Source organism: Echinops telfairi, unplaced genomic scaffold (genome assembly GCF_000313985.2).
Source record: "Echinops telfairi isolate 266 unplaced genomic scaffold, ASM31398v2 ScPeMD7_7468;HRSCAF=8506_0, whole genome shotgun sequence".
Lineage (NCBI taxonomy): Eukaryota > Metazoa > Chordata > Mammalia > Afrosoricida > Tenrecidae > Echinops > Echinops telfairi.
In genome coordinates, this window is record NW_022111369.1 from 37,385,286 (window position 1) to 37,400,518 (window position 15,233).

The window sequence follows — 15,233 nt, forward strand, 5'->3', positions numbered from 1 at the left end:
AAGATTCTGCACCATCCCTTGTGGTTTTTCCACACCTTTCTCATATCTTTGCAAATAGTCGATGTTTATTGAATTGTAATTATTAAATTACACAATTTGAATGTCATCTATTTTGTAACTGAACTTGAGTGGTGAGGTAACAGTAATTACCTTTTCTTACATGATCATCTTGGCCATCTGAATTTCAGTTTCTAAAAGATTCTGTCAGTTTATATAAAAGGATGTGTACCGCTTTACATAGATGAGTCTAAATGAAAAAAAAATTCACAAGGACGTTATATAATGATGCTTGTGTTGCCTGTAATTGTGAACGAGTGGCAAGTCATTTGGGTTGCGGGAGAGTATGATTAGAACTTCCGTATTGAAGTTCTAATCTTGCCAGAATCTTGAATTGTTTGGATGGAGGTGTTTGGACCCCTTCTCATCGTCTTGCAGGGGAGGATTTTGGATCACATTGTTGAGTCGGAGGAGTTGCCAAGATCAGTTAACCCGTGTATGGGAGAGTCGTTTTGAACTCTATCTTGTGACCCCAAGACTATTGCTTCTTATAGGGTAAGAGTGGAAATTATAGAAAACGGATCATTTTGGTTTATATTAAACAAAATACATATTTGACTGAATTGGTAAGCTTACAGTTAATTATAAATACACCTGAGGGTAGTGTTATAGTGTCATTTGTTTTTAAACAGGAAATTAAGTGCAAGTGAGGAATTTCAATTTATAATCACTTACCTGCCTTATCAGCTCAGCCAAATAAAATAATGGTATGTTTTAAAATTTGTTTATTCAGAAAAGAGTCTTTGGTAGAATAGTAATTTCATTTTAGGAAATACAATTTATTCTTGATGAGGTATGAAAATGATTAAAAAGCAATTTCATTCCATATCAGAAAAGTATTTTATTTCCTACAGTGTATGTGATATGTGTGCCTTGATGATTGGGGTAGTTGTTACATGGGAGAAGATCATGACAATCTAATCAGAGCGATATGAAACACAAGTTAGATCCCAATTGAAAAATAAGCATGATAAGGGTTTGGAGGAACTATAACGTAACCCCATTAATGAAAGTGTAAACCCTTTAGGTCAAGAGTAAAAACTTATATTTCATTCATGATATCTTTTACCACTTTACAATGGTTGTCACAAAAAACCGGTAATTAGTAAATTTTTGACAAGTAAATGAAACACAATAACTGTTCATGCAGTACGTCAGAAACAAAAGAATAAGGTTGGTCTAATCTGTAGCTTTGTCTAGTTCACAGTTGCTAGCATAGATGGTGCACACATTGGGAATATAATTTAAGTTAATGTTAAGTGTGGAGAGTTTTTCTTTCTGTTTAGGCTTGCGTAGAGAGAAATTAGATTACCCATTTAATATTGTCTTGTAAATAAATTAAAAAGTGAAAATTAATTATATTAATAAGTTCAAAAGATAAATCAATAGCATGGTGGTTTAAATCAATTTTGCTTTGAGAAATTATCAGGTTTTTGTGCATAAAACCTTGACTATTAATAAAAATAAGCAGCTTATTGGTGTCAGTTTTTTCCCTTAGCTACTGATCTCACAACAACTGGCTGTGTTAGTTTTGCTTTGCATTTTTTGTATGGTACTACAATGGCCCTTCGTGCTAATTCTACCTTACTGGGCACTTCTGCACATTAGTATACATGATGGATATTTTAGAACTTTGAACTATCGGTTTTCCTCTGTGGAATGTGAATATATTTAATTCCCTTTAAAGTCCCATAAATAAATCTTGCTAAAAATAGATTGGCTTGATTATCTTTTTTACTTTGAACCCTTTATACACACACACACACACACACACACACACACACACACGGACATTAGCTGTGCAGCTCAAGGACACACTCGTGTTCAGTGTGTCCCTGGGTGGGCAGTCAAGGGTGCAGATGAGAGGCAGGCAGCTAACACGCCACCCTTAACAACAGAGACAGAGCTTGGCGCACTTGAGTCTCAGCTTCCTCATCGCTCGGTGGCCGCGATGGGGATCCTGTGACTCGTGCGGAAGAGACGTCTGCACTGGCCATTGCAGGGTCCTCTCAAGCGATTCCACCCCCAGCAGTGCCCAGTGCAACTTCCTCAGAAAGTCTTAATCCCGCTCACATCCCTCTGTCAGCCCTTTGGGGACCTTAGCCAGGTGCAAGGTACCTGCTGCCTCCAGAAGTGCTGCCAACTTCACCTTGAGGGTCATCCACACCACAAAGCTGTGTTTGACCGTCACTCAGTCACCACGTGGTTGCTGCGGACAGACCCCCGAGGCTTGCAGCTCCAGTGAGAAGCCATCCTCTCCCAGGCCCCTTCCCCGCCCCCATGCGTGGGAATTCAGCAGGTTGTCTTTGAGTGATGCCTCCTCAAATGTAAAAATTATATCTTGAAATTTTCTGCAAATAGAAAGTTAGATAGAAACGGACAGCTTTGTTATCCTTTAGGGAGGGTGGCCTTGCACCTCGGTCGCCCCTAGTTTCTTCCAAGTCCGGCTTGTAGTGTGAGGAATATGAATCTGACACATTGCTAGACTGAGATTGGGAGATATCTGTGAGTGGGTGGAGTCATTGTACCCATGTCTGTCTCTCTGTCCTATCTCTCCCTTCTCAAACGGTGAGCACTTGGGAAAACTCACTTGGGAATACACACCCATCTCTTCTCTCTTTTTATTTCCTTGCCATATGGTGGAAACAGAGATTTCCTTCCAAGGGGAGTCCTTTTATTGTATTCTGTAATGTTCATTCTGAAAGATGGTTGGGGAAAAAAGTAGAAACACCTCCTTATTATGCTAAGGGCCATATTAACTGAAAACATTAAACTATCGGTGGACTTTTGTTACGGTGACTTTTAAAACGACTCTAGTAGAGTATTGAATTTTCTCTTGTAATTCACCCTGTCTGTTTCCCACCCACTGTGACTGTCCCAGGTGAGGAAGGTACATTGCTGTATGAACTCTATTGCCTTGGAGCCGGTTCTGATCCACAGTGACCCTGCAGGACAAAGTAGACCAGCCTCACAGGCTCCCAAAGTTATAGCAGATCCCCGGCCCCCCTGATCCCCAACCAATTCAGTCGGGTTTGACTCATAAGAGCTTATAGGACAGAGAACTCCCTAAAGGTTCTGAGACTATAAATCTTGAGGGGAACAGACAGTCTCAACGTTCCCTGAGGGGCTGCTGGTGGTTGAACTGCTGACCATGCCATTAGCAGTCTGGTGCATAACCCACCACGAAACCAGGGCTCAGACTGCCACCTATTTCTACAGTGGTGTGGGAGTGACCCCAACTTTTGGTTACCAGCTGAGTGCTCAGGGCTCCTCAGCCTCGTCATAAGGCTTCCTCACTCCCTACCCCATTGCCTCTCACCCAATGCATAGGCAACGATTGATTTACCTTCGACTAGTTTGAATTTTCTACAAAAAGATGGTAAAGTTCTAGCCTCATTTTTATTGAAGCCTAATCGAGAGCCGTGTGATATCGTTTGTGATGGACAATTAGGTTATGACCTATGCTTTTCCCATTACCTAGTTTCAAACCTGTAGGGCACAAAATAGGACTGTCGGATTCGGGCTGAAGAGTCGTGTCTGTGGTATGGTTCTTCATATGCCTTTTGGACAAAGATAATTATAGAGGGGATTCCCCCCTCCCCCTTGTTTAGTACACTGATTAAATTTTTATGAGCTTGAAAAAACACTCCTGGTGAGGATTGTCCATCCTGTTTGCAAAATTTAAAAACACACAGACAACAAACGTTCCGAAACGTTCTTCACATTTCAGTCTATTCCGCCTTCTCAAAATTTTGACTGGTTTCAAAGAATGATTGCCTCCTTTTCTTGAGATAAGCCATTTAAATGCAGTGACCATTTAGTGTTGAAAAATCATTTGAGAACGATGACAAGAAATAGAAGAATAAATATTGAGATGTCTAGGTAAAAACAAATTTCTAAATTGTACTTAGCAGAGTTTTATCTTGTAAGACTTGATTTCCCTTCAGAATTGTTTGAGATGCGATTTAGTTTGTTCTTGCAAATTGGATTACTATTTTTATTTTCTTCATTATTTTTTGTCCTAGTTGATGTCTTTTGGAAACATTTGTCACCTATTTTGCTATTTCCTTTGAAAAGTTAATAAGATGGCTTGTATTTTATTTAGAATATGTGGAAAAGCACAGAAAAAGAGCATTTTTCCCTGCAAATTTATCTCTATGAAAATTTTTTTTCCTCAAATCATTTTATTAGGACATAATTTAGGCATGATACCATTCACTAGTTCAGTCATATCAAGCGATGTTGTACAACTATTAACACAATAATTTTCAAAACATCACTTCTTCCTTTTACTCTTTGATAACAGTACCCCATTACCCTCCAGGAACCTTACTCTAATTATTGTCCCTGTAGGGTCACCCGACTGTGTTTCATGCACTGCAACATATAGAAAGATCCATAGCAGAGAGTCAAGAATGCTAGCAAAATATAGCGGACAGAAGTCTCAATCTGAAAAGACAATATTAAAAACCAGATCAAACTGAAAGTGCATCCAGTAGGAGATCAAATGGCAGCGTTTTAACCATTCAAGTCAGATTTATTTAATCTCCTATAATAACCTCTCCAATATACTCTGTCTGATGACCAGTCCTGATACTCTTCAGGTGGAACAGCAGCTGCATTACAATATTTTGTCGTGAAGTGTGGTGAAGAAACAAGATGGGGCCCAGCTATCAGAAAGAATTACGTCTGAGATCTTAAAGGCTTGTTTTAAAACAAGTAGTTATCTAAGTTAGACCTCACTTAAGTCCACGTGGAAGACAAACACCAGCCTGTGTGATCCAAGGCTTGTAAATTATAAACTCCAAATCCGAAACAAGAAATGGTCTCAGAGCTGAAATTCTGAACACCTGGTTTGCAGAAGGCTGTGGATGACAGTGGCAGCCCCAAATCCATTTTTTGGAGTCCCTATGTGGATGAAGCTTCCAGTGAATCCCCTCTGATCACTGACCACGGACGGAGTGTCCTTGCTTTCAGATACAGCATTCTGTAGTCGGTGACGGCAGTCGTAGTGAAGTTAAAATCTAACACCTTCTCGTTGGACTCATTTTAAAGTTGTTTCAGTTTTTTAATGTTGGGCTTTCTTTTCACTTGCGGTGTTTCTCTGTTTTGTTTTGTCGTTAGTTTGCTTGCTTCCTATTTGTGTTTTGTGGGATTTTCTGTGTATGAATTACAGGACAGGTTAATCTATAGAGCAGTGGTTCTCAACCTTCCTAGTGCTGCGACCCTTTACTACAGTTCCTCATGCTGTGGTGACTCCCCAACCATAAAATTATTTTTGTTGTTATTTCATCACTGTCATTTTGCTACTGTTATGAATCGGGTGACCCCTCTGAAAGGGTCATTCGACCCCCAAAGGGGTTGCGACCTACAAGTTGAGAACCGCTGATACAGAGACAGGAACTGGATTAATAATTTCTTGGGTACGTGGCAGGGAAGGCTGAGGGGGAAATGAGGAGCTAACGACAATAAATATGAGAAAAAAGAAAGTGTTCTGAAATTGATGGTGACTGAGAGTGCACACTCTTCTTAATATGATTGAAAGATTAAATTGTATGATATGTGATTTATAATACCAATAAAACAATTAAAATATTTGTAGTGTGACCCCTTCTGGTATGAAATTATACATTTATTTTTCTCTTGGAATCTCATTGCTAAAGAAACTAGATTCACGTGCAAAATTCTTTCATCTATCAAATTTCATTTGGTTCAGTATTTATTTAGCAGTCTTTGTCCACATAATAGCAAACATCTGGATAAAATTGGAGAGAACAAAACTAGACTAGAATTGGATGACTTGTGCTCATTTAATGGCTATGCTGAACTGATTGGATGCTTTTTTCTTTCTTTCTTAATTGTATATTTCTGTGTATTTTCCTCCATAATTTCTATCTAGAGCTTCTCTCTCTCCTTGCTGTCCTTATCCAATTCAGGTTGGATTCTACTTCCACCAGTTTATCCTGATGGGTTTTTCCTGAAAGGAAGCTTTGCTGCTTACTTCTGAGTTTAGAGGAACCAAGCAGCATTATAAACTGGAATGTGCAGAATGGTCCTGAGTTGCAGTCACATGGTCCCTGTGTGTGTGCAGTGAGCATTGGCTGGCATTTCGCTCTTTTCTTGTTCTCAGGTACAGTAGATACACGTGGCTCGATTCTGATTCCTCCTACACAGCCGCTGACACCACACGGGTCTTATGGCTCCTTGTGGTTTATCCCACTTATGTCTACTCCTAGGTTTCTGGGGAAATCTTGTCATCTAACACCATCATTTAATAGAAATATTGTCCATGATCCCTTGGTTTCCATATCCTTGCTGCTCCGTCTTTTTCTTTTGGGGGGCAATATTTGGGGAGATTTAAAAACCACATTGCAGCTGCCACCACATTCCTTGAAGCTCCTGCACCTGCCCTCTGCACCCCGATTAGTCTGTTCACATCTCTCTCTACACTTGAGATATAGCCAGCAGTTTTCTGGAAGCTTTGACCCAAGGGTTAATGAAATGGAAACTCGATTGTGCTAAAAGAAACTAGGAGAACTGGAGGTGGGTCACGAGAAGGAGTCTATTAATGCAGGCATTTAATGTTTCTGGATGCACCTGCCTATGACTTGTGAGCTACGACATTCTTATTAGCATTTTTGCAATTAAAATGACAGCGTATACATCATTTTTATGAATTCCAGACATAATTAAATTTCTGTTGTGTTTCTCCCTAAAAATGAAAACTACTCAAGAAAAATTTGATATTGCACATTAATTTAAAATTCAGGTATTTTATCTATTCCCTCTGTCACCAGAAATCTAAAGGGATTGAACTGTTTGCCATGGTGAGGACCGATACTGTTCTTTCGTCTTCTTGGCAAGGGCGATGGTACGTCAGCTTGATGTTCCTATGGAAGGTAGGATTCCAACTTCTCCATTGAGGCACAGCCTTATGAGATCTTCTTTGGTGTGTGGTGGCCTTATTGTAAGAGAGACACTGAAGAGAATTGGCCTCTCACTCTTGCCCCTTTCCTTCCTACTTGACTGGATACTTCGTCACATGTTTGCGACTGACAACCCATGTGGCCCACTGACCCTGGGAACTGGACTGCCTTGCTATATTTCTGTGGACCTTGGATCCATGTGACTCCATGCCCACTGGCTTGTGTTCTCCTGCCTTCCCACTTTGCCTCCTTGTTGCATCAGTCAGCAGCGGCGTGAATCTGAAGGGGCCTCTAGTTGGCATCTGACCCATGGACTTGAATTGAACTGGGCTGGGCTGCTGCTTTGATATAAATATGTGTCCTGCTTTTGTTTCTCTAGAAAACTCAACGCAACCCAGTGAGCTAGGACTACTTTCTTCTCTATTCTTGACCTTTTGTGATTCTTAATCGTAAAAGCAATTAAGGTCGGAAATAAAAAGCTTTTTAAGGTTTCCACTGACTTCAAACCTAGAGTGTCAGTTAAACCAACCTAATTTCTTCTGGAATTTTGCCAGATTTTTGGGAGGAAATTAATCACTGTAGGAATAAACATGCCATGTGGTCATTTGAAACCTTATGGATTTGTATAGAAGTTTAAAATTGATCCGAAGCAGTGCTGGTAGTGGTGTGGTGTGAGTGAGAAAGGAAGGAAGCAGAATTAATTATCCAAAAACCCCATCACGCTCCAAGGGCATTTTCTGCAGAATCGTTATTGCAGGCGTATTGTTAGACCTCACCAGGAAAGGTGAGTGTATTAGCAATTTTTCACTTGACTCACAAGGGAGAAAGATAGGAATCTGGGAAATTCTAAAAAGCCAGAAAGATATAATTAACTCTTGAACTTCCTCCTTACATTCTACGTTCAGCTACGGATATCTCTGAACTTTTAGCCGCAGCAATCATCAGTGACTTCCCCTTTCCCTTCCAGGGGCAGCTTTTATTTATTTAATTTTTAGAGAAAACCCCTCTTTTGGAAATTGTAGAAATTGCTTCTATGGTACACATTTCTTTGTCCATGTGGAACTGGATTTATTGGCATTGGGAAGATTTACAGAAAGACAGGGTTTTCTCCTTACTTGACCTCTCTCCTTGGCCACCCACTACCCTACCTGCTCTTTTCTACCAGGTTGCATCCACGTCCTGTCTGTTCACGAGCCAACTCTCCATCCTGCTCAGGCTTTGCGACCAGTCTGAGGAGTCTTCCCGATCAACTTGGCTGGCCTGGGTTTTTAATCTTCATGTCTGGGCCAATGCAAGACTCAATTTTCTTATTCAGCTCTGTTCTCTCTGACTGTGTCTTTGGGGCAATGTCCCCTCAGAACTACTTGATTTGATTTTAATGGAATGATTTAACTTGAGCTCTTAATAAACAAGGGTTACTTAACTACCTATCACCTTTCCTTTTAGGAGAACCAGTGAGTAAGCCTGATATATTGGACGAGGCTGTATTTATTTAGGTTTTTAGTATTTCCAGGTAAACAATGTTCCATGGAAACAAAAGCCAAAAAGTATAGCTTAATCAAATTGGTCCTTGGAGTTTGATTACTTGCATACCAACACTTAAATATAACACATAATAGAAACTCTACATTTAAGTACCTAGTGATATTGTAACACAATTAGCACAAGTGGGTGGCTTTAAAGTACAGAAATTTATTTTTTCACATTCCTAAAAGATAAAAGGCTACATTAGGTCTTGGCCACCTTCTGCCCTTCCTTGATGGTAGCCCTGGGGATTCCTTGGTTTCTAGATTTTTAGGCAACCTTCAAATGACATCTGTCTTTATCCCCACATGTTTCTGGGGCTCTTTTTAGAGCCTAAGAATGTTTGGATTTAGATATGCTGGGACTTAGGGACCTGAAATGGACTATAGACTGGTATTGGCCATTCTGAATCAGACAGTCATACGGTTCGCTCTGCGGACACGAGAAGCTGGTGAGGATGGCATCACCGGCATCATCAAAGAGAATAGTGCAACAGTATTCTGAAGTACGTGGTTGGTGATGGGGTTTTTATGTGTACAAGGAAGTTCAGTTTAATATGACTATTATTCAAATTTATGCACCAACTAAAACACTAAAGATGAAGAAACTGAAGGTTTTTTTTTAACCAACGTCTGCAGTCCAAAATTGATCAAACGTGCCATCAAAATGCATTAATTATGTGAAAGTTAGAAAGGACCAGTAGTTGCAATATTTGGCCTAGATTATAGAAATATAATGGGCAATCTCATGATATAATTTTGCAATGTCAATTACTTATTCATTGTAAATACCACTTTTCAACAATATAAACCATGATTGTACATAAGAACCTTGCTGGATGGAACACACCAGAATCAAATAAACTACATATGTGGATCATACAAATTATGGATAATATTGGGAGGAAGGAGAATTTCATAACAATTAAATGTGCTTCTGTGGCTAGAACCGTGCATAGGCCAAGAGGCAGCTGGCTGAATGGAACAAGGGAAAACTGCCTGGTTTAATATCAGAAAAGGTGTGTACTAAGGTTGCATCTTTTCAGCATACTTATTTAATCCATATGCTGAGCAACTCATATGATAATCTGGACTATATGAAAAAGAAACATGACATGGCTTGGAGGATGACTCATTAACAACCTGTGATATTTGGATGACACAACCTTGTTTGCCAAAAGCAAACACAACTCGGAATACTTACTATGTGAAGATCCAAAACGACAGCCTTTGGTACTGAGTATTTCTAGCTAACATAACATTCACTGCCACTGGGATCCTTCAGACTCATAGCAACCCTGAACTTAAAGGGAACACAAGTCCTCCGAACTGTCTGCTCAATACAGACCCTCATGAAGGAAACAAGGAAGATATGGGTGTACAGCAAAGTGTGGTAAAGAAACTAGTTGGTGCCCAGCTGAGGTTTTAAAGGCTTGTTTTTAAACAAGCATCCCTCTAAGTGAGATACCAACTAAGCCCACATGAAAGAAGCACACCAGCCTGCATGATTCAAGATTTGAAAATAATGTAATCCAAATCTGAAGGAGGGAATGGTATCAGAGCACAAATTGTGAAATTCTGGTTTACAGTGGAAGCTCAAAATACATTTGCAAAGGTTTATTCTAAACTGTTGTTGATTTTCCTCTGACTGTAATTGAGGGATGGGAGTGGCCCGGTTCTCAGAGACTGAATATTATAGAGAAGATTGTAGTAGATTAAAATAAAAACATGACTTGAATGATTAAAACCTGATCTTTTGACACATTTTGAGTTTGCTCTGGTTTTTAATATTTCCTGTTTTCTTTCAAGCTGGGGTTTATCTCTGTTGTATTTTATGATTATTGGTAGCCTTTTTGACTCTTTGTATTTTTCTGTGTTTGTTATTATAGGGAACCCAGGATGGAGAATCTACTGAGACAATAACTAGATAAAGTGTTCCTGGGGAGATGGCAGGGAAGGGTGTGTGTGTGTGTGTGTGTGTGTGTGTGTGTGTGTAGCAGGAGAGGGGGGTTATAAAGAGGAGCTGGAAATAAGGCGTACAGGTAGGAAGAAAAAGTTTTGAAATTGATTGTGGTAGCGGTGATATAATAGCTGCTTGATACAATCGAATTATTGAATTGGATGCTTGGATTATTCCTAATAGAATGGTTTTAAAAGTCCTCCCAATTGGACCAATAGGCAACATTATAATAAAAGGAGAAAGACTGAAGTTGTCAAAGATTTCTGAAATCTGAAATCCATACCCATGGAAACAGCTGTCAAGAAATCAAATGACGTATTACTTTGGAAAACATTCTGTAACAGACTTCTTTAAGTGTAAAAAGTCAAGATATCAATCATTTGAGGACCAAGGTATGGCTGGCCCACATCATGCTATTTTCAGTTATGGCATACTCATGTGAAGGCTGGAGAATAAATAGGTACGTCTGATGAAGAATTGATGTATTTAGTCAATATTGAGCATACCCTGGACCACCAGAAGCAGAAACAACTCTATCTTGAAAGAAGATAGATGTGAAGATGGCAGGCCTGCAGGCCAAGTACGTAGGCTATGTTATTAGGAGGACCAGTCCTCAGACAAGATATGATGTTACTGCAGTAGAGGAAGACCTGCAGAGAATTGGATGACACCCTGGATGCAGCTGTGCGCTCCAGCAGCACGGATTGTGAGTAGGGAGCAGGGCTGTTGTAAATAGTGTTGAAATCCACCTGATGGCACTTAACAACAAAACAAAGGAAACCATACCAAACAGGATTACATTTATGGAAAGCAGGATTGGATTCCAACACGTATTTGGAAGGGGGTATGATTCAGTTGGGGTATGATTAACCAAGGACATTCTGTAAATGTGTTTTTGATGATAAAACTGATAAGTTCTTTTTTTTAATTTAAGAAATCTTGGTGGAAAAACATTTGATGGTGAAGCATTTGGCTTCTAATTGAAAGATTGGAAAAAGGCCATCAGACAGAAGGACTTCATTTCCGGTATTGAGGATATGCTATCAGGACGGACCAGTCACTGAAATAGGGCATTGCACATAATAAAGTCTGCTCCAGTGAAAGTTGCAGGGTAGGCAACCCTATGGGATAGTCTTGCTCTGTCCTATGGGGTCCCTGAGTGGGAATTGACTCTGCAGTACCTCAGAGCAACATTATATCTTTCTGAGTACCAGGCACTCTACCAGGGAATCTGGAGCATCTTCTTTAATCCTCACAAGACTTAAAGGTGTGCACTATAATTGTGTTTATTTTGCAGTTGTTGACCAAGAAATGAACCTGGATAACTTGCCTAAGATCAACCAATTAATGGTAGAGGTAGGATTTCATTAGAGGCAATCTGAATCCATAACGTAAAATTTTAACCATTCCACTTAAGATCTAATGTCAAGAACACCAAGGTGATGAATTCTTATTTTGGGTCCATGTTTGTCATACCCAGGCAGATTTAAACAGGTCAGAGAGCTGTTTCTTAAAGGTTTTTCCAAGACAACCGCATCAAAACCACTATATTGGCAATTCACTAAGCATAGCATATGGGATGCATTCTAAGGAGCTTTAGCGATTTCTTCCACTGTCATGGTTTTATTCAGAAATCCACTCCACACCAACTTTTTTTTTTTTAATTTTAAAAAGCATTTATTTTTTCACAGTACAAGAGGCTAGAAGTCCAAATTTTGTGCACTGTGTATAGAAGAAGGCTCTCTGTGTTGGCTCTGAGGGAAACTATTCTTTTTCAGCTTCTGTAGCCCTGGCATTCTTTCGTCTCCGGATGTTCTTCATGGGACATCTAGCCCAGATTGTACTTGCTTGTCTCTGTGTTTCGGCTTCTCTTTGGAATGCAAAAACAGCTACATTTGAGATATACCATACACTGATAGACTCTCCAGGAAACTTTATTTGGCGGGGAGGAGATGAGCCAATCAGGGTGCAGTGTAGCAACGGTGAAACACATTTTTCCTCTAGTTCTTGAATGCTTACTCCCCTGCCCATCCCCACCCCCCACTGTCATGATCCCAATTCTACCTTACAAATCTGGCTAGACCAGAGGATGTACACTGGCACAGATAGGAACTGGAAACAGGGAATCCAGGACAGATGACCCCTTCAGGACCAGTGCGGAGATTGGTGATGCTGGGAGGGCAGAGGGAGGGTGGGGTGGAAAGGGGGAACTGATTACAAGGATCCACATATTTCCCGAGTTGTCCCTCCCCCAAGAACACAAACTCAATGGCCCTTAAGGCTTCTATCTTTGGAGTTGTTATTGTCGGTTTGATCCCATATACAGCCACAAACCAAACTAATTTCCAGTCGGAAATCATAGCACTTATTTCCCACTCATAGAGACCCTATCAGGCAGGGTAGAACTGCCTCTGTGCATTTCCAAATCTGTAAAGAAAATTTATTACTGTGTTCACCATCAAAACTTATGATCTTGGCCTTTCCTTCTTGCCTTAAAACAAAATAGTACTAAGACCAACAGCGATACATTGACTACTTTAACAACCTTAAAGTAGACTCCAGGAATGTCACCAACAGAATGACCTTTGAGACCAACAGGTCTTGATAGTTTTCCTAAATAAAATTCAAGCCACCATCCTTGGACATGAAGGCTCTGATTGGCTTGCCATTCTTGATGAGCTGGGCTTGGACACACGGCAGAATTTGGCTTCAATCCCCACTTTTCCCAACACAATTCCCTTTGCATGGGGGGCATCTCCAAAGGGGTTGGCTTTCAGAGCTGGTTCTTTATACTGTTTCTCATGACATTTCTGGTCCTGTTAGGGGCCGTGGAGCTTCCTAGCCATACGAAGGCCTTGACATTTGCCCATGTTGGTGGTGCTGTGACTCCCAGGGAAAGAGTTGATGTAATTCTTTTGAGTGAATGATTTGATGTTTTTAACTGCCACTGTATAGCTTATATACATAGTTATTTTCTTTTCTTGAAATTATAGATCTAGCTTTCTAGCATGAGTTCAAGCTCACCATTGACCTAATATAAATCTAATCCCCAAACCAAACAAACAACAAACAAAAGGAAAACCTGTTGTTTTCAAGTGGCTTCTAGCTTACCAATCAATACTTAATGGCACAGTTTCTTGAAATAATTGTTACTGATAAATGTTTCTGAGCTCAACATGTTGTAAAATGGAACTTTATGAAATGTGGTTTGAAAGTAAAGATATGATCAACAGAATAATACTTTTTCCTCAAATGTTCATATCTCAATTCCTTGAACTTGTAACTGTATTGTGACCTGATTGACAGGCTAGACTTCATACCTCCCTTCTACTTATCAAGTTGACATGAAATTATGTAACTACCACAGTCACCTCATTTTCAGTTATTATTTGTCTGTCATTAGAGGTGTGTGTTCATATCATGCTGAACATGGTTCCAGATTAAGACACACTGGCAAGAAAGCCTTTTTGACCTGCTTCTAACAAACAGGCTGTGGGAACCTTTTGGATTTTAATGACCATGAGAATGATGCAGTGCCTTGTTTCCTAGTGCCTGGACTGCCCTGAGTTGGGGACAAGTCAATGCCTGTTACCAACAACAACCTTCACTGTGTGGCTTAATGGATGGCACCTCAAATCTTGGTATCTGAAATCCATTGAATAAATCATCAATTCATTAAGACATTTGTTGAAGCTTTTGCTGCAGACAAAGAAGACATTCCAAGAGGACTGGTCATCCAGCATCATTTTTGTCTCTGCCAATGTGGTTATGGGTTTGGTGTCATGAGTCCATTCAGAGGTGCCTGGTGATGTACATATGAAGACTCTGCAGTTCAACTCCCACATGTATGTGATTGCCATGAGGAGGAATTGACTGGATGGTAACTGTGGTCTTCAGTTTCCCTATTCCTTCACTCTTATCTGAAGACTTACATTTGCCTCTCTTCTGTTTCCTGTTTGGATCTCCCATTTCTTAGATGCCACACTTATATTTCTTACTTTCTTTTCTCTTGGGAAGAATATATCTTCTAAATTTTCTTGGAAAAAAGGTAACATATGAGCAATTAAAAAAACATTTTATTAGGGGCTCTTACAATTCTTATCAAAATCCATCTGTTCATCCACTGTGTCAAGCACATTTGTACATTTGTTACCATTATCATTCTCAAAACATTTTCTTTCTGCTTGAGCCTTGGTATCAGCCTCCCCCTCCCTTATGAACCCTTGATAATTTATAAATTATTATTTTGTCATGTCTTACTGTCTGATATCTCCCTTCACCCACTTTTCTGTTGTCCGTTACCCGGAGAGGGGGTTATATGCAGATCCTTATGATTGATTTCCCCCCTTCCCCTTCTCCTCCTGGTATCACGACTCTCATTATTGGTCCTGAGGAGTTTATCTGTCCTAGATTCCCTGTGTTTCCAGTTCTTATCTGTACCAGTCTACATCTTCTGGTCTAACTGGATTTGTCAGGTAAAATTTGGATCATGATAGTGTGTGTGTGGGCAGGGGAAGGGTATGAAGCATAAAGAACCAGAGGAAAGTTGTATGTTTCATCGGTGCTATCCTGAAAACTGACTGACTTGTGTCCTCCCCATGACCGTTCTGTAAGGGGATGTCCAGTTGCCTACAGATAAGCTTTGGGTCCCCACTCTGAACTCCCCTTTATTCACAATGATATGATTTTTTGTTCTTTGATGCCTGATACCTGATCCCATCCACACCTCGTGATCACACAGGCTGGTGTGATCACTTTTCTGTTGTC

The 15,233-nt window shown here is 40.1% G+C and overlaps 1 protein-coding gene and 1 pseudogene across 2 annotated transcripts in view; one reads left to right on the forward strand and one right to left on the reverse strand.

The window, feature by feature from the left end:
- The window catches only part of RASGEF1B (RasGEF domain family member 1B), a 757,783-nt gene that overhangs the window by 24,083 nt on the left and 718,467 nt on the right, over nt 1-15,233 (forward strand). The gene's annotated exons all lie outside the window — the stretch shown is intronic.
- Nucleotides 12,932-13,336, reverse strand: LOC101648038 (annotated as a pseudogene).